Below are 26,913 nucleotides of genomic sequence, written 5' to 3' on the forward strand. Positions count from 1 at the left end.
CTCCAGCCCAATCTACTCTACAGAATTGTGGGCATTCTTGTGGGCATTCTCTCTCTCTCCCCCCTCCCCATAGGAGAAATGGAATAGACATCTAATAAACATATAAATAGTATTACAACAGACTGATCTACTACAATGATTGATTACACCCAAGTTGAAATGTTATACATGGTTCCTTCAGAATATGTCTTGTTTAGAATTGAGTTGAACCTACAGAAAAGCAACATTAGTGTATCAATGTTTTGCTTCTTTTGCAGTGAAGTTTTAGTTCATAGAAGAGAATAAAATTATTATGTACTATCATATTATTTTGAGTCATAAATGTTTTCTGATAACTAATTACATTTAAAAAAATGCAAAATGGAACTGCAGCATTGTCTACAGAGCAAGAAAAATATTTACTAAAGGATCTCCAGGCCATTGAAATGAAGATATGTGTTTCAAAATTGGTACAAGAATACTCAAAGCATTAACCATTATAAGAGACAGAAGGAGAAATGTGTTTCTGTATAGCACATTGTTGGCAAAAGACTTTGCAGAACCAACTTCTTCATTTTTGTTCCTTTAAATCAGTGTGGACTCCTGGCAACTGCCTCAACCAGGCCCTGCAGTTTTTTTGAGAAGTTGTTTACCCTTGCCTTCTTCTTAAGCAGAGGGAGGGAAAGGGAGAGAGGGAGAAAGGGAAAGGGAGAGAGAGGGAGGGAGGGAGGGAGGGAGAGAGAGAGAGAGAGAGAGAGAGAGAGAGAGAGAGAGAGAGAGAGAGAGAGAGAGAGAGTAGCCCAAAGATAGCCAGTTGCCTTTTTGTCTAAACCAGGACTAGAAATCACATTCTTCTAGTTTCTAGCCAGGTGCCTTAACCACTGCACCAAACTGGCTCTCACAAAACCAATTATCTACTAGTTAAAAGCCTGTTCCCTAATCACCATTCATTGTAGTTTAGGTGAAGGTATTATACAGTGACAAACCAGAGTGACCATCTCAATCAGTAGGCAGACAAAACATCCCAGCCTTTAATCATATAGAGCTTTAAAAAACAATCAAGCTATAGACCTGACAGTATAGTGGGAATTAATAATAAAAAAAATCTTAGCAGCGGCTCAATACGTCAGCCACACACTAACCACAGTTCCTGAATTGACTTCAAGCAACCGAATACATAAAGTTCACTGCAGTAGAAGCTTCACCTTTGGGGCCAACATCCCTGAACTGTTGCTAATAATCTGAAAGCTCAAGAAGGTCCACCAGGACTGAGCAGAGAATAAAATCCAATGTGAGATGTACTTCTGGCTAATCAAAATCCCACAGGTACCCCTTTTTTACCTTGATTATACAAATCTATGAATCTTGCCCCTTTTATACATAGGAAGAAAAGTGGAAAACACCTGGAACCTTTTATTTTCTTGGTCAAACATTAGCATTTCATCCTGATTCAGTTCCACTAAATGAACTGCAGCAGTTATAAGTATGCAGGAAATGCGTTACAGTGTACTTCTAAAGCATATCTCATAAATGTTATCTAGGGTACTCAGCAGCGAGAAGTTACATGTATAAGCTTCCCGAGTAAACAATTGGTTAATTGGGTTATAACAATCTAGATGGTGATGATAATGGGCAAGAATTATCCTCTTGTGGATATTTTGGGACCCTATCTCATCTAGAGAAGATTGGGAGGGGGGAGGAAACAAGTTGCATGTAATGTAGGATTATGAATGAATAAGAAAAAATCTACATATTTTTCCCCATTCGGCATCATGATATGCTGTCTTGTCTTACCTGGAAAAATGCTCAGGAGATACAGGGGAAAACAAAAGCCCAAAACTAAAAAGACTTTGTCTTATTTTAGAAGGTTAAAATGCCTAAAGACAGCAATAACACAATTAGATCTGATTCTGATAGCAGTGTTCCAATATCTCATGGGTTGCCACAAAGAAAAGGGAGTCAAGCTATTCTCCAAAGCACCTGAAGGCAGGACAAGAATCAATGGATGGAAATTAATCAAGGAAAGAAGCAACTTAGAACTAAGGATGTCCCAAAGGTGCTTTTTCAAGAGGCAACTGGACTTTCTGGTTTTTCTTTAAAGATGTTTCACTTCTCAACCAAGAAGCTTCTTCAGCTCTGACTGGATAGTGGAGAATGAAGGATTTATACTCCTTGCAAACAACTGGTCATTTTCTTTGAAGAAATGTCTTCAAAGGAAAAACAGAAAGTCTGGTTGCTTCTTGAAAAAGCAAGCTTGGGACAATCATGACCTGGATGAGTGAGATTCTCATAGACATCTAGAACTAAGGAGAAATATTCTGACAGTTAGAAATATTAACCAGTGGAACAACTTGCCTTCAGAAGTTGTGAATGCTCAAACATTGAAAGCTTTTAAGAAGAGATTGAGATTCATTTGCCTGAAATTGTATAGGGTTTTCTGGCTGAGCAGAGGTTGGACTAAAAGACCTCCAAGACCTTCCAATTCTTCTATTCTATTCTATTCTATTCTATTCTATTCTATTCTATTCTATTCTATTCTATTCTATTCTATTCTATTCTATTCTATTCTCCCAATAACTGTTGTTTAGCCATACAGTAAAGTTACCAGCAAACATGGTTAGTTTGTGCTGGTTTAAAAAAAAAGTTTGAATTATGAACAATCTTGGGAATATTTCATCAACTGAAATTTTATTGACTTATTTGGACTACCAGAGCAAATATAAGCTTCATACCTGAAGTAACATTCATTTGTTGAGGCTTTGTCATTGGGAAACGGACCTATCTTTTTTTCTGTATCATTCACTGCCACCCTACCAACCAAGTAATTAGACTTCCACTGTGTTTCATTCAAGTCACAGTTGAAAATGTGATGAGGGTAAGGTGGGAGCTCTTGAAAAACAATCTCATTTAGAGAGTGAAAAGCATATTTCAGCTTTCAATTCTATCTTTGTTTAGCTGGTTTTGTTATATTGATGCTAGCAGGTAAGCCAACCTAAATAAGAGTAGAATTCATTTCTTAGAATTTTGACTCACCACACTGGGGGTGGGTGGCGGGGGGACAGGTAGGGTCTGAAGTGAATGTCCAAGGAAAGGAAAAGAAATCAACAAAAACAAAACAACAAAATTTAAATAACTGCTGTTCTTTTGTGGCAGCCACTACATAAAATGGTAAAAGTATATTTGCTCCCCTGTAAATTATACCTCAAAATGATAAGTGAAATTGGGTAGTAAGTGATGCAGTAGTGTAATGTATGTAATATCCTACTATAAGTAATATACTGCAGTAGTACTTTGAAGCTTGGCATTCCTCTCAGAATGTCCTCCAATACAATTTTCCTCCATGTGCCTCTGTAACAAAAGACCAACACCTCAGCTGATGGTATGTCAAGCAAATGATTTGGGTACAAATAAAATGAAAACATGAATCCATTTGAAACATTTCATTTTATGTCTATATAAGTATCTATATCATCTGTATTTAAAACTTTACTAACATTTTTAGGAAGAAAGAAGTAATGTTTCTTTTATTTTTCTTATATGTATAAATGTATTCATAACTATGTTTTACTTATACCTATTATCTTGTAAGCAATTGACAAATCAAATCAAATAAATAAAAATAAAATAAATTAATATTTAGAATAAAGAGAAAGATAGAAAAGAAAAAGCTAAAAGGAAGGAAGGAAGGGGAGGAGAGAGAGACAGAGAAAGGAAGGAAGAAGAAAGAACTTTTGATTGTCTTTTACAACAGTTATCAATTTAAATGTATATAAACCTGTTACTCTATAGTTATAGCATGACTTACATTTTTACAAGCTATTTCTATAATCAAAACTTTATATCATGATTTCATATATATATATATATATATATATATATATATAAATATTTTTCCACCTTTGTGCATTTAACAATCTCATTCCAGTTTTCATATATACTCTAAAAACAAAGTTTTGAATTAAACTGTATGTCCATCAATTCCAAAAGAAAAGCTTCTGGTTTCAAATGTATATTACTTTTTAACATCATCTATATTAATGTATGAAATGAAATCCAAAATTTTCTGGCTTTTTTTACACATATACCAAGCATGATTAAATGTCCCCTTTTATTGTTTATATTTTCACCATAAATTTGAAGTACGTTTAAACATTACAGACAATTTTTCCAGAGCAATATACTAAAATACCTCATTTTATAAACAGTCTTTTTAGATTATAATATAATATAAATTTCAATCATTTCCACATGTTCTTCCTGTTCCATTTGTATATTATAGCCAAAGCTTTTGGGCCAATATATTATACATTATTTCACTTATTTTGTTTCAAATTTCTATAAAAGTGTGTATGTTTGAATGATAACATATTAATCATTTGTACTCAATTCTACTTCAAACTCAGTCTTACAATGATCAAAACCAAAAGTTATTTTAACTACTTTAAATCTTTGTAATTATTGTATATTAAAAAAATCAATTGAGAAACGTATCCTGCTGCCAGTTATTTTCTTGATTTTATTTTGCATTCTCCTTGACAAAATTGTAGTATATCAAAAGAGGTTAACTCGTGTTTACTTATCATTCCTCTTCTATAAAAACTTCATATGCCAAGATCCACAAAGTTATTACGGGGGTGCACGCTGGCTTATATTTGTTCCATGCACCCAGGATTGGTATGTCTAACAATGATTTTTAAAACCTACAGAAAGATGTGCTAAGATACACAAAAATATTTTTGGGGCACAAGCTGGTCTATATTTGCTCTGTCTACTCAACATGGCATGTCTAACAAAATGATTTTAAAAAAATTAAGTTAGGCTTGGCTTTGCCATACTATAAATATTCATGCCACCCAAATCTCAAGTCATGTCCTTTAAGGTCCAAAAGCTTTTTGTTTTTAAGCAACATCCTTTAAAAAAAAAAATCCAGACTAAGCAACAAGCTTTCAAATCAGATGTTTTTGATCCTCCTCCTTCATTTACATCTTGTAACACCTTATATTGAACTCATTCCCCCCCTGTCCCCCACCACATAAATTTAGATCAGGGGTCTTCAAACTTGACTGCTTTAAGACTTGTGAGCTTCAACTCTGACAATTCCTTCTCCAGTCATGTTAGCTTAGGAATTCTGGGAGTTGAAGTCCACAAGTCTTAAACTTGCCAAGTTTGAAGACCCTTGATTTAGATCAAAGCATCACAGAAGGGACCTTGAAGGTCTTCTGGTCTAATCCCCTGCCTAAGGCAGGAGTTCTAATATCATCCCAGACAAATAGTTGTTCAATCTTTTCTTGAAAACCTCCAGGGATACAGTATCCACACTCCTGAAGGCAAGTAGTTCCACTGATTAATCACTCTCACTGTCAAGAAATTCCTCCTTATTTCCAGGTTGAATCTCCCGCTGATGAGATTCTACCCACTGCTCCTTGTCCTGCTTTCAGGTGCTACGCAAAATAAATCAATGCTCTCTTCCCTGTGACAGTGTTTGAAGTATTGGAAGACTGCTATCATGTCTCCCATGAGCCTTCTCTTCATTAGGCTAAATATACCTAGTTCCTTAGCCATTCATTGTATGATTTAGCCTCCAGACTCCTTATCATCTCCATTGTTTAATTGGTACATCAAATGTCAAAACAGATATTGCATGAAATAAAAATAACATTCTAGGTGAAACATCCGTCTTAATCACAGAAATTCTCTCCATTAATAATGACAATTGTGTTCTCTCTCATTTTAACATATCTTTTTTATCTTCATTCCAAGTTGTTACATAATTATTTTAAAATAATGAACAATTCATATTTGTCATATTAATACCCAAGTATTCTATCCTCTTCCTGATTTTACAGCTTATTTTATTCATTGATTTCTAATATTTTTTCAGAATTGTTGGAGATAGTTCTAAACCTTAGACAAAATTATTTCAGTTCCAATAAAATGAAATTATTTAGCTGTCATCCAAAAACCTCTGTTGTCAACATCTGCTAAAAATTCTCAGATAGACAAAATTGGTAGGCAATGACTTGCTTCATTCATTCATTCATTCTGCTGGGGGCAGTAGAGGAGATAAATTAAAAACTTATTTAAGACTTCCATTAAAAAAAAATAAGATAAGAAAATCCTAAATTTCCAAAGGGAATATTGTAAATGACTTTCAAGACACTGTTATTTTCATATTGATTGGTTTATAGTAATTGTATGTTATATTGTATTTTAATGAGATTGTAAATAGAATAAATATACAATCATAGAACATCGAATAATAGAGTTAGAAGGGACCTTGGAGGTCTTCTAGTCCAACTCCCTGCTTGAATAGTAAACCCTATACCATTTCAGATAAATGGTTGTCCAATTCCTTTTTGAAAGCCTCCAGTGATAGTGTACCCACAACCTCTGAAGGCAAGCTGTTCTATTGCTTGTTGTCACTGTTAGGAATTTTTTTCTTAGTTCTAGGTTGCTGTTCTCCTTGGTTAGTTTCCATACATTGTTTGTCATCTTGCCTTTTGGTGCTTTTAAAAATAGTTTGACCCCCTCATCTTTGTAGGAGCCCCTCAAATATTGGAACTCTGCTGTCATGTTTCTCCTGGTCCTTCATTTCATAGACTAGACATAACAAATTCCTGCAACCATTCTTCACATGTTTTATCCTCCAATCAAATTAAAAATCAGTGTAGAATCAATTTGAAAACAGAAGAATAATTCCCCATGATTTGTTTGAGAGAATGCACACTAGAAAAATTATTCAATGAAACTTTTACAGTTATTATGACTGAGAATTCCTTTATACACACAAAAAACAATAAACTCTAAAATGCTGATTAAAAGGCTATAGTAAATGAAATAAAAGTGTCTTTAGACACATTTTGTTTTTATGTCACTCCATTTCTTTCTATTCCAATTTTTGCTCAGTTCTCCATTTCTATAAAATCATTTCTGTTGGCATATAACACCCATGAATGATTTACTTAACGGTTCTTCCTGGAAGATTACTTTCCTTCTAATGATAATTGCCTAAAATCTTTAGCATGAAACAGTATTTTTGCCAAGAGATGATTGGTAGTAAAATATGAAATGACAGCAGTAAAAGTATAAAATAATTTGATGACTATTCGCCTGCAGGAAAGTTTTGTTATGAAGCTTCAGTGTTTTTCTCAACCATGACAGATTTACAAACTCAGAAGAGAATTTCCATAGTTTGAAAACAACAAGTCTCTACTAAATGCTGTTAGTGCAAGATGAGATGGCTGGAACAACATGAAGCACTTGTACTTCATCAAGGAATTTCATATTGCCTCCTCATCTTGACATGGAAAATCATGTCCCTTTTGAGGTTGCATATGAAAAAAGCAAAGTACAGCCACTTTATACTCTCCTCAAGCAAAATTCAGGTTCATTAAGGCCCTGTCATCAAGGAGTATCAAAATTTCTTAAGATTATTCCAATATATTTTTTAGTAACTTAAAACGAGCAGTATCATATTCTTGTGGTATTCAGATTATTGGCTGTTAGAATGAAACTTAGTTTAAGATGATGTTTGGATTAGAAAGAAGGAACATTCATAAATTTTTAAAGATGTCAAAACGGAGAGTACAGCTAGGTGATCAACCTTTTCACTAAGTCTGTGTGTCTATGTATCTGTGTGTCTATGTGTCTATGTGTAAAATGCATGTTTAAAAAGGGGTGAAGCTTAACTACAATAATTGAAAGAACCTATCTTCCTATGTATTTCTACCAAGAGCTAAGATCATTTTTAGAATCCTTCCTCCAACTGCTCTCCAGCAACAAGACTTTTCAGTGAACTCTAGAAATAGTTTTCCCAGAAGTTATATCCATACCTATTATGTGCTACTTCGTTACCAAAGGGTACTTTTTTCAAAAGGCAACTGGACTTTCATTATTCTTTTCCCCTTGAAAACAATTCACTTCTCATCCAAGAAGCTTCTTCGATTCTGGCTGAATGGTGGGGAATGGAAGATTTTAAATTTTTTAACAGTCCTCTGGTTGTTAATACTATGAAGGTCACCTGAATCAGAGTGCAAACAAGTGTGAAACCTTGGGACTGTTGAAAAGACTCTAAGATGGAAAATGGTGTTCTATCTCCTCCCTTCTGTTGAATTTGCACTCTGATTCAGGTCACCCTGAGGGTACAGATAAACCCCAAGAGGCCTCAAAATTCAATGGTATCCATTAAAATAAATGTAAACATCAATTAACAACAAAGTGTTAAAAAGATAGATCTGGCTGTTCTTCTAAAGGAAGAGCCAGTAGGGTTCAGATGCAAATTGCAGAGTATATTCCATAGCCTTAACAAGCAGGATAGGTATCTTCCACAGTCTGCCAAGAAGTGAGGTTTTAATAGCTGGAGAAACCTTTACAAAGGTCAAACTTGCAGAACTTAATGAAGAGCACATTACAAGACATTTCAGTGTGATGGCACAGTGTAATCAGAGCAAGGATGACTTGCCAAATCTGAGCCGCTTGGAAAGCAGCTAATACACTAACCATAACTTGCAGAAGTTTTAATCCAGTAATCACAAATCTGAACTCTATTAAGTTACAGCGTTACTTGTTTAGGGACTCTCCATCCAAAATAACTGTACCACAGCCACCAATGGTTATTTATCAACAGTATCTTCATTTGGCCTGAATTTAACTTCCTTTTGTTCTTATGCAGACAAATTCTCAAATTTAAGAAACATATACAGGTATTGTTAGGAATCTGTCCACCAATTAGTTGGGTTGGCAATATATAAACCAACAATGTATGTTTGTAGCTTTAAGACAAAGTCACTATGTTGATTTGTACTATATTCCAATTAGTTGGTTGTGTTGTGAATTGTCATAAGAGGGAGCTAGAAATCTTGGCTTACTCTCCCTGACATTCTGTATCTCTGACATGCTGTATCTCTGACATTCTGTGTCTCTGACATTCTGTTGCTATCTATGCTGTGCTTATACTGTGATATTTTTGTTTACTGGAAATGAAAAAGGCAACCGGTTAGAAGACTTTGTAATTGGATATTCTTTGGACTGTAAAACGTATATGACCTGGACCGTTTATTGGACTATGCTATTTCGTAAAGTAAACTTTAACTCAATTCAGTGTATGACTGTGTGTGGCTGAATAATTATTCATAACTACTCTCATAAACGTTTCCATGTGCATATCCTTGTTACTCAAGGGTTATTCTGTACATATCATAACAGGTATGAACTGATTTCCTGAACTTATATGATAAACAACAAAAGTAGAGTTGCTTAAATTTGGAATAGCACCCCATTCCACATTGTTAGATGACCTTTCCTAGTGGTTTCATATACTGCAGATATTAAAGAACACAGGACAAAATGTAACATTTATGAAATCAGGCTTAAAAGTTACACCTTCAGAAAAAAGTGAACTCTTATTCAGAATGTTTTTCCCTTTCCTCTCTTTAAGAACCAGATAAACACATGCAGATACTGAGTGCTCCATGACCTAGAGAAAAAATCAAGTTCAATTACCAGTTGATAGAAAGTAAAGGTAAATGGCATTTATACTGAAAAAAAGAAAACCTTTTTAGCTCAGGGCTGAACTGTGGAGCCCTTGCTGCTCTCTGAACTTGGTTATTTTCTTGCAGAGGTTTCATTAGCCAGCTAGGTAACATCATCAGTGCTGGAAGACAATGGGTAATGGTGGCATTTGTCTATTAAAGGATAAAGCAAAGAGTAGCCAAGAATGTTTAGTGGTAAGTTACATAAAATGTAGATTTTGCTAACTAAAACTTGTCAGATATAGCTATGCTGACAGAATTAGGATACTTATTCTTTGATTATACTTACAGGGCAATTATCTTCAACATCTTAGCAGGATTGTGCCTTTACTCCTTATTAACTCTGGAACCCAGAACAGTTTTTATTTAACTAGAGAGTTTTTAGAGAATGGAAGAAGCTTCTAAATAGGAAGATTCAAACTGACCCATCAGTGTCTTGAATGAGCTGATCATATGCCTTACAGTTCTTCATCCTAAGACTGAGCCACAGGAAAACCCATCTGAGAAATGGATTCAGATAGGTTTGGCCAGGGGATGACTGATTACTCTTGGATAGGTCCTTTGTTCAAAGGATGGCTCTAGCCAAAAGATAGGGGAATCAGGATTCATCCAATGGCATTCCACAAAACTGACAGTGGCCAGAAGATGATCACATGCAAGAAAACATCATCATGTAAATATCACAGTTATGCACTTTCTCTTTGATATTTGGTGCAAGTTCATAGGTCAAGCATTTGTTGAAATGCCATGCATTTCAACATTTGCCCTCTTCTGGATGCAGGGATTCCAATAGAAGGTGTGAGGCCTTATCTTCTTAATGACCCTTCCAGAAACTGAATGTTTGACCTGGAACCTGTACAGATAAGAACAACATTATTGGCATCCGGAAAATACATTCTTATTCTCCTGGGCCTTTCAATGTTAACTTTCTGTTCATGCTGCAATGGAGCTTTTTATTTAGTCTTCTGCTACTTTAGTTCCTGCTCTGAGAAGCAGTTTTAATTACTCGTTAACTTACTGCTTTATTTATGTTTATGCACTCAATGGTTTTTAAGATTCCTTTTATTATAGCATTTTTACTTTAAACATTTTGATGCTTTTTGTTATCTTGAAAGTCATCCAGCCCACTCACCCCCAAGTAGATATTGTTTTGAAGAACACATAAACCTCTTAAATAATAAATATGTTTCATGGATACAATTAACATGCATATTTTAAAATTAATGGGCAATGCAGATACAGGGCTCCCAGGTTTAGGCTGAAACATGAATGACCACTAGATGCTGGAAAAGGAATATTGAGAAAGGGGGACCTTTTACCCACTGCTATCCTCACCTGGATGTATGGATAACTGTAGTTCATATCCAGCATGCCTGTCTTGTTTAGGGATGCTCCTTTTCCATACAGGATTAGGAAAATGGTATATCAGGAAAGAGTCTTAATTCTTTCCCCTGTCGTAATCTTAATAAAAAATATTAATCCCAAAGGTACTTTTACATTTATTAGAGAAGTTCCTTTTGGTGAAAATAATGCTATACTGACACTCATCATCTATTTTGGGGGGAGGAATATATCTACTCTTCATTCTGGATGAATGAATCTATTCAGCCATTTTATGTTTGTTTTTCTTAGAAAAATGTTTGCTTTTCTATTTAGAGGCCATCCTTACCAAGGGCTGAAAAGGTCAACTCAGAAAATTCAAGCCTCGGGAGGAAGGAAATATATTTTCTATGGGAACAGACAGTTATAAAAACTTTATCACCCTTGTAAGGGAGAAATTGAATCATATATGTAAGTGCTGTAGGCAAGCAAGGAAAGGCATGTTAAGGATGAGGAAAAGGAAGAGACATGATAGTTTTGCAAAGGAACTTTAGGTAGCAGGGAAAAAAGAAACTGATCTGAATGCAAAAAAATAAAATAAAATAAAATGCAGAACTACAGAACAAGTGAAGTAAAACAAGCTGAAAGAAATTGCTTCAGTGCTAATAAATCATCTGGTAAAGGAAAGCCATCCGACTATGCATAAACTGAGGTGTTTTTCTGAGAATTTTATGATTAACTGAAAATTTTTATTTTGTATCTATACCTTGTCCCTACAAAATAGCTCTATAACGACTATAAAATTGCTTTTTCAAAAACTGTAGCAAAAATCTAAATTTATTGTTGGTTTAATATTGGTCTGATGACAATATTGTAATAAATGACAAAAGGTTGTTTCCATGAAAGCAGTCAGTAAGAGGTGGTTTTCTTCTACCTTTCCTTTTACAGTTCAGACCATCAAAGGCTTGGTAGGAAAAAATTAAAATACACATTTCCACAGTCTAAGTTTCCAGTTCTGTTCCACCTATCTGCATTTATTATTTAAGAATTTGTATATAGAGACAGTGATTGTTATGTGACTGCCAAAAAACTGGAGTGTGAAAGGAAAAGAAAACATTAAAATTAAGGGCAGTTGACTACTTTGCTGAGAGCAAGTTGATCTCTTTTTTGAATATTCAAGTCATCTCTAAGGGAACAGTATTTACATTTTATTAGTACCTTGCAGATCCAGGTTATTTTGTGATTGTAAATGAGCCAATTGTAGTGAACTGAAACCAGAGGACTGGCAATGGAGCTATTTGCACGAGATGTTTTTAGAGTCACAGGTTTATCTTATGTTATCATTCAGCATTCCTAGGGAAGCACATTTAGTCAAATCTGATCTTAATGTACACCACAAATAATTGAAAGGCGACTTGGCATCTTCGCTTGGCAGATCCAAGTTCAAACAGTAGAAGATTGCAAACTCCTTTATGCAGTTCTGTTGATTTGGGAGTAGAATGGACTTGTCTATTAATGCAGGGGTCCCCAACCACCGGGCCGCGGACCGGTACCGGTCCATAGAACATTTCCTACCAGGCCGCCGGTTTGCTGGGCGCCGCCATCTTGTTTGATGAGAAAGTGCTTCCGGGTGAGCTTTTCCAGTTGGCAAGTGGCATTTGGGTCCTGAAGGAATCCTCGCGCCTTAATTTCATCGAAGGGGGGGCTTTGAACAAAACTAAGGTGCGAGGATTCTTTCAGTATCCAAGGCAAGGCGAGCCGAGCGACCGTCCCGAAGCCATCCCGAAGCAAAGCCCATCGACAAAGGTGCAAAGGAAGAGTTGAAGGTGGCGGGGAGAAGTGGGGGACGGCTGGCTGGCCGGTCACTCGGTCCACCTTGCCTTGTCATGCGTGCTGATGCTGGTACCGGGCCGTGGATCATTTTGTGATGCCGGTACCGGGCCGTGGCACAAAAAAGGTTGGGGTCCACTGTATTAATGAAACACAACCAGACTTCTTATGACTCAAACAAGAAAAAGCAAAAGAACTACATTGCAATATTGCCCTATAAAGTAAAAGCACATTTTCTGATTAATAAAATAGAAACATATGACATAATTATGTATACTTATCCCAAAGTAAGATACTATAGTGTTCAGTGAGATTTACTCTCAAAGAAGTGTCAACAGACTGTTTGAAACACAGTTTTATGTTGACTAATCTTTCAGGGAGAAAAAAAAGCAATAAAGAAACTTGTCCATAATAAATAAAACCATAATAAATTTATATTTCATTTATTTCTTTAAATGACTTATTACTGAAGTTGGAAATTATAGCTTAAAAATCTAAGCAAAAACATGTTTTATGGTGATATTAAACTTTTAATTAGAATTTGCAAAAGTTTAGTATGTACGTTAATATAGTTCAGTCCTACATTGTGCTACAGAAAGGTACTCAGTCACTCTCAGAGCTCTACTGAAGCTTCAAGTTCAGCCTTGTACAAAAGGATTTCTGTACATTGGCCCAAGCAATGAAACATGTGAGTAACACTGGACCTAAATCATCTCCCAATTTCCCCAAAAAGTTATTTTTAAGTTTAAAAATGGGGTGAGAGCAATATCTTGCATTCTTAAGAGCAGTAAAGGAGAAATTTCAGGAATGTCTTTGGTTTGGTTTAGTTTGGTTTTGAAAGAAAGCACATCGCTCAACATTGCAAGATAATCTAATTATTTATTTTATTTATTTGATTTGTCAATCGCTTACAAGATGATAGGTATAAGTATGAGCATGAGCAAGAATACAGGAAATAGGTACAAATAAATGGGGACAATAGGACAGGGACAGGAGGCATGATGGTGCACTTATGTTCGCCCCTTACAGACCTCTTAGGAATAGGGTGAGATCAATAGTGGATAGTTTGAGGTTAAAGGAGTGGGGGGTTTGAGGATGTAACAACAGAGATAGGTAGTGCATTCCAGGCATTGACCACTCTGTTGCTGAAGTCGTATTTTCTGCAATCAAGTTTAGAGTGGTTAACATTGAGTTTGTATCTGTTGTGTGCTCTTGTATTGTTGCGGTTGAAGTTGAAGTAGTCATTGACTGGTAGGACATTGTAGCAGATAATATTGTGTACTACACTTAAGTCTAACTGTGGGCAGCATAGTTCAAGGTTATCCAAGCCCAAAATTTCAAGCCTGGTGATATAGGGTATTCTGTTGAGAGCAGAGGAGTGTAGTACTCTTCTCATGAAATACTTCTGGACTCGCTCAATTGTATTATTGTCCAATATACAGTGCAGATTCCAGACAAATGAGCTATATTTGAGTATTGGTCTAGCAAAGGTTTTGTATGCCCTAGTTAGACATTCAATATTTCCAGAGGAGAAGCTTCGTGAGATTAGATTTACAACTCTTAATGCCTTTTTGGCAATGCTGTTACAGTGAGCTCTAGAGCTTAGATCATTAGATATGAGTACTCCTAGGTCCTTGACAGAGTGAGGGTCATCAATGAGGTCATATCCCCACCTAGCTTGTATTTGGTGTACTGATTTTTTTTATTAATGTGTAGGACAGAGCATTTGTTGGTCAAGATTTGGAGTTGCCAATTGTTTGACCATTCAGACACATAATCAAGATCACTTTGAAGAACAGTAGCATTGTCGGTGATGTTGAATAGTTTTACATCATCCAGGAAGAGGATGTAGTTGCTTATAAAGTGATTGCAGAGGTGATTTATGTAGAGTCTAAAGAGTGTGAGTCCTAGAATGCTGCCTTGGGGGACACCGCTATTAACTGGAGCAGGGTTTGATATAGCACTCCCTATTTTTACTATTTGTGCCTGTTTAACAGGAATGCAGTAATCCACTTATGAAGGGATCTGGAAATGCTGTAAGAGTTTAGTTTTAACAGCAGTTTGTCATGTACCACTAAATCAAAGGTTTTGCAGAAGTCTATGTAAATTGCGTCTATTGCTTTACCCTGCTCGAGTAGAATAGTCCATATGTTTTTGCAGTGTAGGAGTTGTAGGTTGCAGGACAATTTTTTTCCTGAAACCAAATTGTTTTGGGGAGAATAGGTTGTTTGACTCTAAGTGGAGGATGATGAATTGGTTAATGATTGATTCCATGACTTTGCACATGACACAACACAGTGAGATTGGTCTGTAGTTTTCAACCAGGCTGGGGTCACCTTTTTTGAAGATAGGGATGACTGTAGCTAAGTAATCTAAGTAGGTAGTAATCTACCATTTGTTTGTTATAAGTGAAATAATTATCAATAAAGGTTTCTCTGCTTTGGCAGCAATGTAGTGAATTATCTGTATACTAAAGCAGCTTTAGAAGAATTAACTAGATGGTGGCTGTGATGACTAATTGACAAGCTGAGACAGGTATTTTCCCTTAATTAGAGTTAAGCATTCCCAAAATTGTTTAACTGGAAAAAATGCACACATTCAAATGAATATAGCAATATTTTCTTTCTTTTACATAAGGCAAAGCTGTCTAAATATATGCCAATTGCAGATGAGGTGACAATAGTATATTATTTTTGACCATGGGGATAGATTATTTTACAAATGAAGGCAAAAATACATATCCCAGGATAATATTGCAGGATCCCATCTGGGTCAGTCACAGGGACCAGAGGTTTTGTCTTCTGAACTTTTGGACTTGTTCCAGAGCATGAAGACTGGATCCTGCAAAGATTATTTCAGCAAATACTTCTCCATACTGTAAGGCCCATCTTCAGAAAAAAAGAAAAATTGTAGCAAACTCCACAAACCTGGCTTATTTCATAATATTGCCATTAGAAAGAGTGCAAAGGCTATTGCTTGTTTTCTCTGTACCTGGATGTGAAATATTAATGTGCACAACTCTTTCCCCAAACTAGAGATCTGAAGTTGCTTCAAAATATTGGAATCTGTAAAAGTTTGCATTGACTGGTCATAAACACCTAACGTTTACTTTGTCTTTACGAGAAGACAAGAGACACGAATGATGCAGTACTATTTACACATACACTGCTGAAGATTTTTTCCCCGAATAAACATTTATAGGATTGCTACAATTGCAGATAGAGCATATTAATGAACAGAGGAAGTTAGCAGTCTAATTTCTTTAACATTTTAGCCAAAAAGAGAAAATGTTGTAAACAAAACTAATATTATGCCCATTTCAGAGAGTCAACTACCAGCAAAATAGTCCATCAACAGATACAATAAAGTTATATTTGTTTTGATCACACCAGGAGACATATTTTTTCTAATTTCCAAGCTTAATTGTTGATTATTAATAGTACCCTTTTGATGCTTAGAACATCTAAGGGCACCCATTAAATTTTCCTTTGAATCTTTTCAGCACAATACTAGATTTATTTATTTTTCTTCCAATGGATTTTCTGTTCCTTTTGTTGTCACTGCTGCTGTTATCCTCAGGACTTAGTATTCCATCCCAGGAGTAATGTCTTTCAATTAAAAAAAAACATTTTAAAAAAATTGTCTCATTAAAGTTGTCATCTCTGTGACACTGTGTTTTTGAAATAATATTATTAGTAAGTTCCAAACACTTATCCACAGGTTTTGAAATAAACTAACAAATATATTGTTGATAGAAAAGTAAAAAGAACAGTAGATATCATTGTTTCCATATTCTCTATACCCTTTCTCTAGGAACTAGTATTCAAAGAAGTTGCTGATTGGTTCAACAAGCTGTGAAATTCAGCTCTTCTATCTCATATCTTGCTAACGTCCAATTCTCATCATGTGGTTCACCCAATTAGCCATGAAGCCAGTCATTCTGTTCATCTATTATTCTGAAAGGACACAATCAAGCTAATTTTTTTAAAAAAACACTATTTATGGAATCCGAACTCATCCCACCCATCCAGCTTTCCAAAATACATCTAGTATTTTACAAACCCTTCTAAGTATCTACATGGTCCTGACCCAATTGAACATGTTGTTGGAATAGGCCTTTGGGTTTGTTCGTGGTTCTTTTAGACCTGCCAAATCACAGCAGATAGTTGAAGTCACAAATGGAAGAATGAAATTATTAGTGTTATGGTTCGAAACAAAGGGGAGGCCACACCAGAGCATCTCAATAACACACTTTATTCAGGGGAATAAAGGGGGCTGTCGCGTCTGTAAGCTAACAACAGACCTTCCAGCGAACAGCGGCTGGCTCGACCTAGCAGCCGGCTTTTATAGCCGGCTGTCGAAGGGAGCCAGCCAATGGGGACTGCAAACGCCCCCGCAGTATGAACGGACCTGAGGGGGAACCTGTGTCAGCCCCGAGGACATAACACCCCTTCCCCCTAGATACGAACACGAATAGTCCTTTAAGTAAGCTGGTGGTTTGTGTGAGCGCCCCGACCGGCGCAATTCTGGCGATGCACAAAGTGGCATAGAGTTCTGGGAGTCAGTAACTGGCCTTGCCGGGCAACAGGGTCGATCTGGAGTCTGGACTGGAGTCTGGGAGTGGTCACAGTCCTCGGGTTGGATTGTTAAATTGTCATTGTCACGCAACCCGGTGGTGTCGTTGGCTGGTACGGCTGATGACTCTGTAGGACGGTCCCGGTCTACCGTCCGTTCCCTCGATTCGGATGGTGGCGACTGGTCACTCTGGAGGTCCCAGCTAGGATTCGGGTGCGGCGATTGGAGGGTCACTGAAGTTCCTGGGTCAGCGTCGGCATGTTCGCCCTGGCGACTTCTTATCTGGTCCAGATGCCTCCGCCAGATACGCCCGTCCCCCAACTGGATGCGGTATGACCTTGGCCCGGTGATGGCCACGATCTTCCCAGGTACCCACAGGGGATCGCCTGTGTAGTTCCTGACAAAAACTTGGTCCTGTAATACAAAACTCCTGACCCTAGTGTTAGAGCCCAATGGTGTGTCTGGGCAATAGTGGGGATGCAGTCTATCCAGCACTGTCCTTAGCCGTCTGCCCATCAGTAATTCGGCCGGGGACTTGTTTGTGACAGTACATGGAGCTGAGTGTTGGCTTAAGAGAAAACGAGAGAGTTTGGAGTGCCAGTCGTCTTGAGTGAATCTTGCCAACGCCTCTTTTGCTGACCTAACGGCTCTCTCCACCAACCCATTGCTAGCGGGATGGAAAGGGGCCGTTAGGATATGCCGGATGCCCAGGTTGGTAGCATACCGGCTGAATTCTGTGGACGTAAATTGGGGGCCATTGTCTGAGACTATGGTGTCAGGCAGACCGTGCGTAACAAATAAGCGGGTCAGGGCCTGGGCAATTGCTCGGGTGGTGGTTGTGGGTAGGAGAGCTACATCAATCCATTTGGAGAACGAATCCACGACCACCAGGAAGGTCTTGCCGTGGAATGGCCCGGCCAAGTCAATGTGCAACCGTGACCACGGTGCGTTGGTACTTTCCCATTTGGTTGGGGTGGTGATCGGTGGTGCTGGCCTGGATTGTTGACAGGGGTGGCAAGAGCTTACCCATTTCGTGATCTCGTCGTCCATGCCCGGCCACCAGACGTAACTCCGAGCCAACGCTTTCATCCGGACGATGCCAGGGTGCCCCTCGTGTAACGCCTTCAGGACGGGTGTGCGCAGAGGTTTTGGAATGACAACTCTGGTCCCCCATAACAGGCAGCCCTGTAAACTGGAAAGTTCTTGCTGGCGGGTTTTGAACGGTGAGAATTCAGTTGAGAGATTACCGCCCGGCCACCCCCTCCGTACCCAGTCCAGAACATGGGCGATAAGTTTATCTTTTTTGGAGTGGAGAGCGATGTCACCAGCGGTGACTGGGATGTCGAACTCACTGGCATCAAAAATGGCATGGACCGGGGCCGGGTCCTCCACGGGTGCTGGCAACGGGCAGCGGCTGAGGGCGTCGGCGTGGCTGAGGTTTTTTCCTGGGCGGTGAACCAGTTTGTACGAGTAGGCCGACAAGAATAGGGTCCACCTAGTCATCCTGGGGGACAGGACTTGCGGTGTTTGTTTTTCTCCTGAGAGGAGCCCCAACAGTGGTTTGTGATCTGTGACAAGTTCGAAGTTGTGACCAAAAAGAAATTCATGGAATTTTTTGACCGCAGCAACGGCGGCTAGGGCCTCTTTGTCAATTTGGCTATAATTACGCTCGGTTGTTGACAAGGTTCTAGAAAAGAATGCGATTGGCGCTTCGGAGCCGTTGGGAAGTCTGTGGCTTAAGACAGCCCCGATCCCAAAAGGTGAGGCATCTGCAGCTAAGACTAGAGGAAGGTGCTGGTCAAATTGTATTAGGACAGCGTCCGAAGTGAGTAGCGATTTGACTGCCTTAAAGGCGTATTCCTCTTTGGGACCCCAATGCCACGGAGTGTTTTTGTCTAGAAGTCTATGCAACGGTTCAGCTACTGAGGCTTTGTGGGGTAGGAATGACGCATAGAAGTTTAGCAAACCCAGGAAAGCTTGTAATTCTGACTTGGAAGACGGAGTGGGTGCCTCGTGAATGGCTTTGACTTTAGACTCCATGGGGTGGATGCCAGAGGCGTCTATTTTATACCCAAGAAAGTCCACCTGCCTAGTGGCGATGGCACACTTCTCCCTTTTTAGTTTGAGGCCATGCTGCCTGAACCTATCCAATACCGCTCTGACTCTGAGAAAAAAATGGGGCCTGTCCCTGGCTGAAATCAAAATGTCATCAAAGTACGGAACTACGCCAGGGAGGCCTTGCAGTATCCGTTCCATTAATGACTGGAAGATTCCTGGGGCGACGCTAACGCCAAATTGGAGGCACTTGCATCGAAGCGCCCCTCTGTGGGTGACAATAGTTTGTAGTTCGGCCGTTTGGTTATCCACAGGAAATTGCTGATAAGCCTGTGACATATCCAATTTGGCGAATATGGTTCCCGGCTCAAATGTGTGTAGTAAGTGTTGGATTACTGGGACTGGGTATGCGCTAGTCTGCAGATAGCGGTTAATTGTGGTTTTATAGTCAGAACACATTCTGATACTACCATCTTTTTTAAGGGGTGTGACAATTGGAGTCTCCCATTTAGCAAAATCTGTGGGCTCGATCACCCCTTGTTGGAGCAATTTGTCCAGTTCTGCATCCAGCTTAGCGCGCAGAGCAAATGGTACTCTGCGCGGTTTTAAATGGATGGGAACTGCTTTGGGGTCCACCGAAAAGGAAATGGGCGTACCATTATAACAACCCAATTCATTGCTGAACACATCAGCATAGTCTGAAAATAGTGAGTCGATATCGGAAGGTGAGACAGCATGTACTCCCGTTAAGCTAAGGCTGAGATAGGGGAACCAATCCAACCCCAAAAGGCTAGGGAGGGCACCATCTACCACCACTAAAGGCAGATGGCCTTTAAAGGATTTGAATCTAACGAGGAACTTGCCTGTTCCTGGTAATCCCTCAAGGTGAGACGACTCTTCTGGAGTTGCTTCCTGGACAGGTTGGGTCATATTTTCTTAAGTGTGCTCCAAGAGATGATCGATAGTGCCGATCCGGTATCGACTTCCATAAGACAGGGTTTACCTTCTAAATGAATAGAGAGGGTAATTTTATTAGGTGTCAAAAAAGTGTGGTTAGCTTGGTAGCACATATAACAATTTTCTACTTGCCTGGGTGGCCCCGGAGGGGAGTAAGGGGACGATGACTTTTGTGTAGCCACGTGCGTTGCCTGGCAGACCCTGGCGATGTGGCCTTTCTTGTCGCAATTGTTGCAGGTGGCGTTCCTGAACCTGCAAGTCGTTCTGGCATGGGACCCCCTGCAGGAGAGGCACAACGGGATGTGTTTAGGCACGTTGCCGTTTTTTGGCCTAGCTCCTACCTGTGGCTGTTTGAAAGGTTTGAGGCGATGCACTTCTAAGTGTTCGGTGGGGTCTTCTTCACTCACTGCTTCCTCGGAATGAACAGTGACCGGACTGGGTTTGGCTGCGCTTCCTTGTATTTCAGCGGCCGATTGTGTCGCTAGTTCAGCGGCCAAAGCTTCCTCGATTGCCTGGGTGAGGTTGAGATCTTTTCTGGCCAGTAACCGCCTCTGTAACCTTACATCTCTGACTCCACAGACGAGTTGATCCAGGAGCATGTCGTCTAGGTAGTTTTTAAATTCGCAGTGGAGAGCTGCGGTTCTCAGGGCGGCCATATACTGATTGATAGATTCTCCCTCTGTTTGTTTCCTCATGCGAAAGGCAAAACGTCTCGCTATCTGCGATGGCTTTGGGGAATAATGGTTAGAGAGTGTCTCCAACAGCTCGGACCATGGAACGTTCTTTAATTCCCTGGGGGGCGAGTAGCGCTGTGGCGGTATCGAATACTGTGGCCCCGCAGTAACTCAGGAAGTACGATTTCTTCCTGTTCTCTGTAGCGTCGGCCAGGCCGATGGCATCAAGGTAGTGATGGAAGTGGTTTCTGTAAGAGTCCCACTTGTCTTCATCTGGCTTAAATGGCGGAAACACCGGATTTGAATTCATATTGGGTATTCAGTCTGTTGGTAGACTGACCAATCTCTCTCTGGTAATACAAGGCCCTGATAAGAATGGCAGCTGCAGTTCGCAGCGCTGCTTCAGCTCTAAAGGATCTCTCTGGGTTACACGCTCTGTGTGACTATGGCGGCTATTGCTGTAGCGCTGTAACTGACTTCCGTTTGAATTTTGCGCCCTTACAAGGGCGTAGGCGGCTATAGCTGTAGCGTCGTGCTGACAGCTATTCAAATCACGCGCCTATGTGTTCTGGCGGATGTGAGTGCAGCGCCAAAAGCTTCGCTAACAAGCAGAATCCGAACAGCAGCGGTTGGATTCTGTGCTTAATACTGGGCGGCTGAGGTTCTCAGTGCCCTACTTCTCTCACGTAGCTTTTTTAACTGAGCGGCTACACGCTCCACTTTCACTTCCGCAATCAACGACTGACCGAGCTCTCAAGCGGCGCGGCTACAGTTCAGCGTTTTGGTGTGTGTTTCAGCTCTTTTGGTATTGCTGCTGGTTGGCCAGATCCCACCCTCGTCGCCAATGTTATGGTTCGAAACAAAGGGGAGGCCACACCAGAGCATCTCAATAACACACTTTATTCAGGGGAATAAAGGGGGCTGTCGCGTCTGTAAGCTAACAACAGACCTTCCAGCGAACAGCGGCTGGCTCGACCTAGCAGCTGGCTTTTATAGCCGGCTGTCGAAGGGAGCCAGCCAATGGGGACTGCAAACGCCCCCGCAGTATGAATGGACCTGAGCGGGAACCTGTGTCAGCCCCGAGGACATAACAATTAGGTTTATGATTATAGATAATCCATGGCTCAGGTAATCCCCCTGACCCTTTTCTGGTTCCTAAAGAATCCCAACCACAGTTGTTCTTCTTGCGATTGTTCTTCTTATAAAATGATACAAGTGCAAAATTTTGAAAGAAAAAAATTGTGCACAACTCTAAGGAAAAGGCTCATATTTTATTGAAATGGTGACCACTGGGTTGCAGCATACAAATGAAGAGGAAGAGAGAACAGCAAAAGAGCTGAAATAAGAACCTGATTTGCCATCATAGCTTGGAACTATGTAAGAAAAACCAGGCAAGTGTTGTTGTATAAGGAGAGACTTTTATTATTAAGGAAAACTCTGCTTTTTAGAGGTGGCTGGAAATAGCCATTATCTCTTGTTAATAAGTGGAGGAACATTGATGGAACCTGGCACATGCTCTTAATTGACAATGAAACATTTGCAGTTTTGCACAGTTATATTGCCACCTCTTTCTTATTAGATTTGCTTTAGAAAATTGCATAGGACTGGATCTCCACTGCCTCTAGTCAATTTCATTCTGCCTTTGTTAAGGTGAGCAAAACTTCTCTCTTTTTGGCAAGGAAGGGATTAGGGAAGGTTTGTTCTGGGAAGGGAATAATTTCCTTAGGTATGATGGGATTATGCAAAGAGGGGAGATGAATCTGGTCTCTGTCTTGTCTCAAGGCGGAGACAGATGTCCTAAAAATACTCTTCTTATTTTAGCCATATTTTAGCCAGTGCATTGCATTGCAGTGGTCTGTGCACATTGTAATGAGTATATGAGCTAAATGTATTAGGTTCTCCTATCCCGAGTAAAGCCATATTTGTTTTATCAGTTGCAGTTGAATGAAGCACACCACACTCCCCAGATCATAATTTCTACCTGCTGATTCAGTAGAAGCTGCTAATCCAAAAATAGAAGGAAGGAAGGAAGGAAGGAAGGAAGGAAGGAAGGAAGGAAGGAAGGAAGGAAGGAAGGAAGGAAGGAAGGGTGAATTTTCTCTTTTTGTGCTTCTACTAGCAAAGTGGATGCTTTGCAAATATCACTCTACTCAGTACTCGCTATGCAGATTGATTTCCCACTCTAAACCAGAGATAAATAGTATACAATTTCAGAGAACAAATAATGGGTGTAGGAATAACTTAATTTGGAGACTCAGTTAGAAGGTGATTCAGTCAATGCTTAAAACTGAGTTAGAATTCCAAGTTGACAAATCAGCATGAGTTATCAAACAGAAATGGATGCCTTCAAACTGATTCAGTCTGTCCAGAAAACTTGTATGAATAATCAGAATTTTCTTTTTCCAGATCACTTTCAGGTTGACAGTTTGGGTGGAGGGTCCTTGGTGCTGTCTGAACTTGCTTATTTTCTTGCAGACATTTCATTATCCAAACTAGGTAACATCATAACAACTAGCGTTGGTGATGTTACCTGGTTTGGGTAATGAAACACCTTCAAAAAAACAAGCAAGTGCAGAGAGTATGAAGGACCCCTCATGTCAACCCCGACCTACAAATATTACCCTTACTTGATTGACTATTTGATTTGGAAATCCAATGTGGATTGATGCTCTGAACTGCATTTGAAATTTAAACTGAATCAGATCACAAAGATTGGTTAATTATTCAAATCACCTTTCCCCTGATTCACACACACACACCAACAGACATCTGTCATACCTGTCATAAACATGCATGTTTGATAGATTTCTAGGAACTGCAGATTTCTTTTGATGTTCCAGAAGCTCCTCAACAACAGGTTATGCCATCGGGCCTGAGAATCCCAGGGAACCAGAGACTTGTTTAGATGACTCCACTATTGAGTTGGATGAACTCTTTCTCTCTCAGCTTGTGGTTGATATAAATTTTAATTAATCTCTATTTGTAATGTTGATTTTTATATTTTTTAAATGACTGCTTTTATATAAGTATTTTGACTGATTATTGTATGCCAACCAGCGTCACTTTTTGTGAAACTGGCAGTTATATAAATTTGATAAACAAATCAATAAGATCATATCCAGGATTTAAGTTGATGTCTCATTTGGGATAACTGGGATCCATAGTGAGAATGAGTCAGAGGAAAACATTAAGAAGGGTCCCTGGGTAACATCCACAAAGTACAAGACATTGTAATACCAATTCCGTGTTTCAGCCAAAATATCAAATCTTTGTAAGACTCCTACTGACTCCTACTCCTACTGTTTACCATAAAGCAAACATGTCTTTGGAGCCAAAGCTCTGAATAAAATGGCTCCCATGCAACCCTTTCTTTCACTCTTTATAAGATTTTATACTATATGTTCTGGATCAATACAGCCTGTGGAGAAACTAATGTACTATTGACCCTATAGAGCTTAGTAATGGCTACTAATGTATTTTTGAACTGTTACGTACTTGTCAAATAAGCCCTTACTAATAGAAACACAGGCAAATTTGTATAACCAAAGGACTTCTGCAAGAACTGGGTCAGCTCTTGAAAGTCTTCTAAACTTAAGCACTTGAGTCAACTGATAGCATTGCAACAGGAAGACGGAGAACATTCTCTCGAAGCAGGAAACCTAAAATTGGCTTATTTGTTCTAGAGGAATACATTTGTTCATTGCTGGGATGTTTAATTGAATAGTAACTCTCATCAGTTCTTTCTTATTTCACTGCAGGGCAGGCACAGAAGAAAGGCAGTTTCCGAATAAATATCAGATGGTGGGGGGATGGAATGATAAGACCAGCTTGCCAATTACTCAGAGAGCTGGTTGGTTTCCTTCAACACTTGGGTTGAAACAAGAGCTACACAGCCATATAAGTGGGATCTTTTAATTTGATTTGCTGCACTGGGAAGGAGATTGGACTCCATTACTCTAGTGCTCTTTTTAACTCTCTAGTTTTCTGATTCAATTCTGTTTCAGTGACATTAACTGGAATAATTATCTCCTGTTTTATACTGTTAACAGCAGGCATGATTTCTGCAAAAGAGAATAATTCAGCTGCATAAATAATATTAATATATTACCATTTTCTTAAGAACCTCCTCTACACTTCAAGAACAGGAAAGATTTTTAATTATTCATTGGTTGGAAATATAGTGAAAGAGTTATTCAGCTGGGCTTGTGATATGTTATTTTAAAAAAAATTTCATCGAATTCAGATTGATTGTTTAAAATTTAGTTTATGAAAATTGCAGGTAACACAAGACCATTGGATATGTTAGCACAATGCCAAGTAGTTAGTCCTGAGTTGTCTCCTTTAAAATAATTACCAGAGTTTTCTAATTAAGAAACACCATATCAGAAAAATTTGATGCACAATTAAACACTTTTGATTTTATACAACATAAGGTGGATCTATAGAATAGTTAAACAGAAAAGTACAGGTTGAAGATAAAATTCAATGTAATGGTTAAGGTTTTGGACTAGCACTGGAGAGACCCAGGTTCTAGCTATGGAATCTTACTGGGTGACTTTCAACATCAAGATGATTGTTGTGGAGGGAGAACAACAGACAGCATAATGTATGCTGCCTTGAGCAGAATAGAAGGCAGAAGGCAGGCAGTACATCTAGCAAATATAGCAAATATTCAATGAATCTTCTTTTTTTCTACCAGGCTCAGCTATCACTTGATTGCACTCAAATCAGTACAATGATTATGGCAGACTTGACACAAGGAGTAAATGCTGATTTTTCCAGAAAACCAGTGTCCCCAATTAACTCTGTTGGAATTCTTTACATAAAGATCTGATTGACTCGAAGCCAAGAGTTACATTTTGCAGGGGTTTGGTTTAATCATTTCCCTACCTGGTTATCCAATGTGTTGACTTGCGAAGCACCTCAAAGGTAAAAGCAGTCACCTTTTGTGTTTTTGTATGAAGTCCTATTTTAACAAATCATTTGGTTTGTTGCTGCTGTGTGTTTAAAAAGGCAATTACTGTTTCTACAATTAAACAGCACAGCTTGAATCCATCAACATCTAAGGCCTCCTGTAACAACTCCTCCTCTTTAAGAAATCCTTCTGAGGGAACATTGAGCTAAAGTTGTTGACAGTACTGAAAAAGGAGGGAGTAACTATTCAGTTGTGCTAATTGTCTTAAGTAGAGAAGAGGAGAGCATTTTCAGACCTTGCTTCTCTAATTCTAGCTCCAACAAAAATTCCAGTCTGGTCCAGCATTGCATAGTTGTTCAGAATGGAAAAAAATGTATCTACTTTGCTTTCTGTTTTAGCAGTTGCTTTCGTCTAAAAGAGAACAAACATACATTTTTTATTGTTCTGCTGGCTTTGGAGAACTCAAAGAGCTTGGGCTTATTAGGTTGTATTCTTTTTTTCCTTCGTACCATCAGTAAATAACAATGTACTGTATGTCTATTAAAAATACAGGTACCTCTTGACTTACAATCACAGTTTGATCACATACTATAAAAAAAGATGTAGAGACTGTGGAAAGAGTGCAGAAAATAGCAACAAATATGATTAGGAGGCTGGAGGCTAAAAAATATGAAGAACAATTGCAGGAATTGGGTTTGTGTAAACGAGTGAAAATAAGGGTTAGAGGTGGCATGATAGCAGTGTTCCAATATCTCAGAGGCTGCCACAAAGAAGAGCATCAGAAGCCAAGAAACAACAGATAGAAACTGATCAAAGAGAGAAGCAACCTAGAACTAAGGAGAAATTTCCTAATGGTGAGAACAATTAACCAATGGACAGTTTGCCTTCAGAAGTTGTGGGTGCTTCATCACTGAAGGTTTTATAGAAAAGACAGGATAGTCACTTGCCTGGAATGGTATAGAGCAGGGGTGTCAAACTGGCGGCCAATGGGCCGAATGCATCACATGCAGGCCATGCCCACCCCAGCTCCACAAAGGGGAAAAAAATGTCACAAAACGTCATGTGATGGCAATGTGAT

Source organism: Pseudonaja textilis, chromosome 1, assembly GCF_049901715.1.
Source record: "Pseudonaja textilis isolate UNSWEBS1 chromosome 1, rPseTex1.2, whole genome shotgun sequence".
Classification (NCBI taxonomy): Eukaryota; Metazoa; Chordata; class Lepidosauria; order Squamata; family Elapidae; genus Pseudonaja; species Pseudonaja textilis.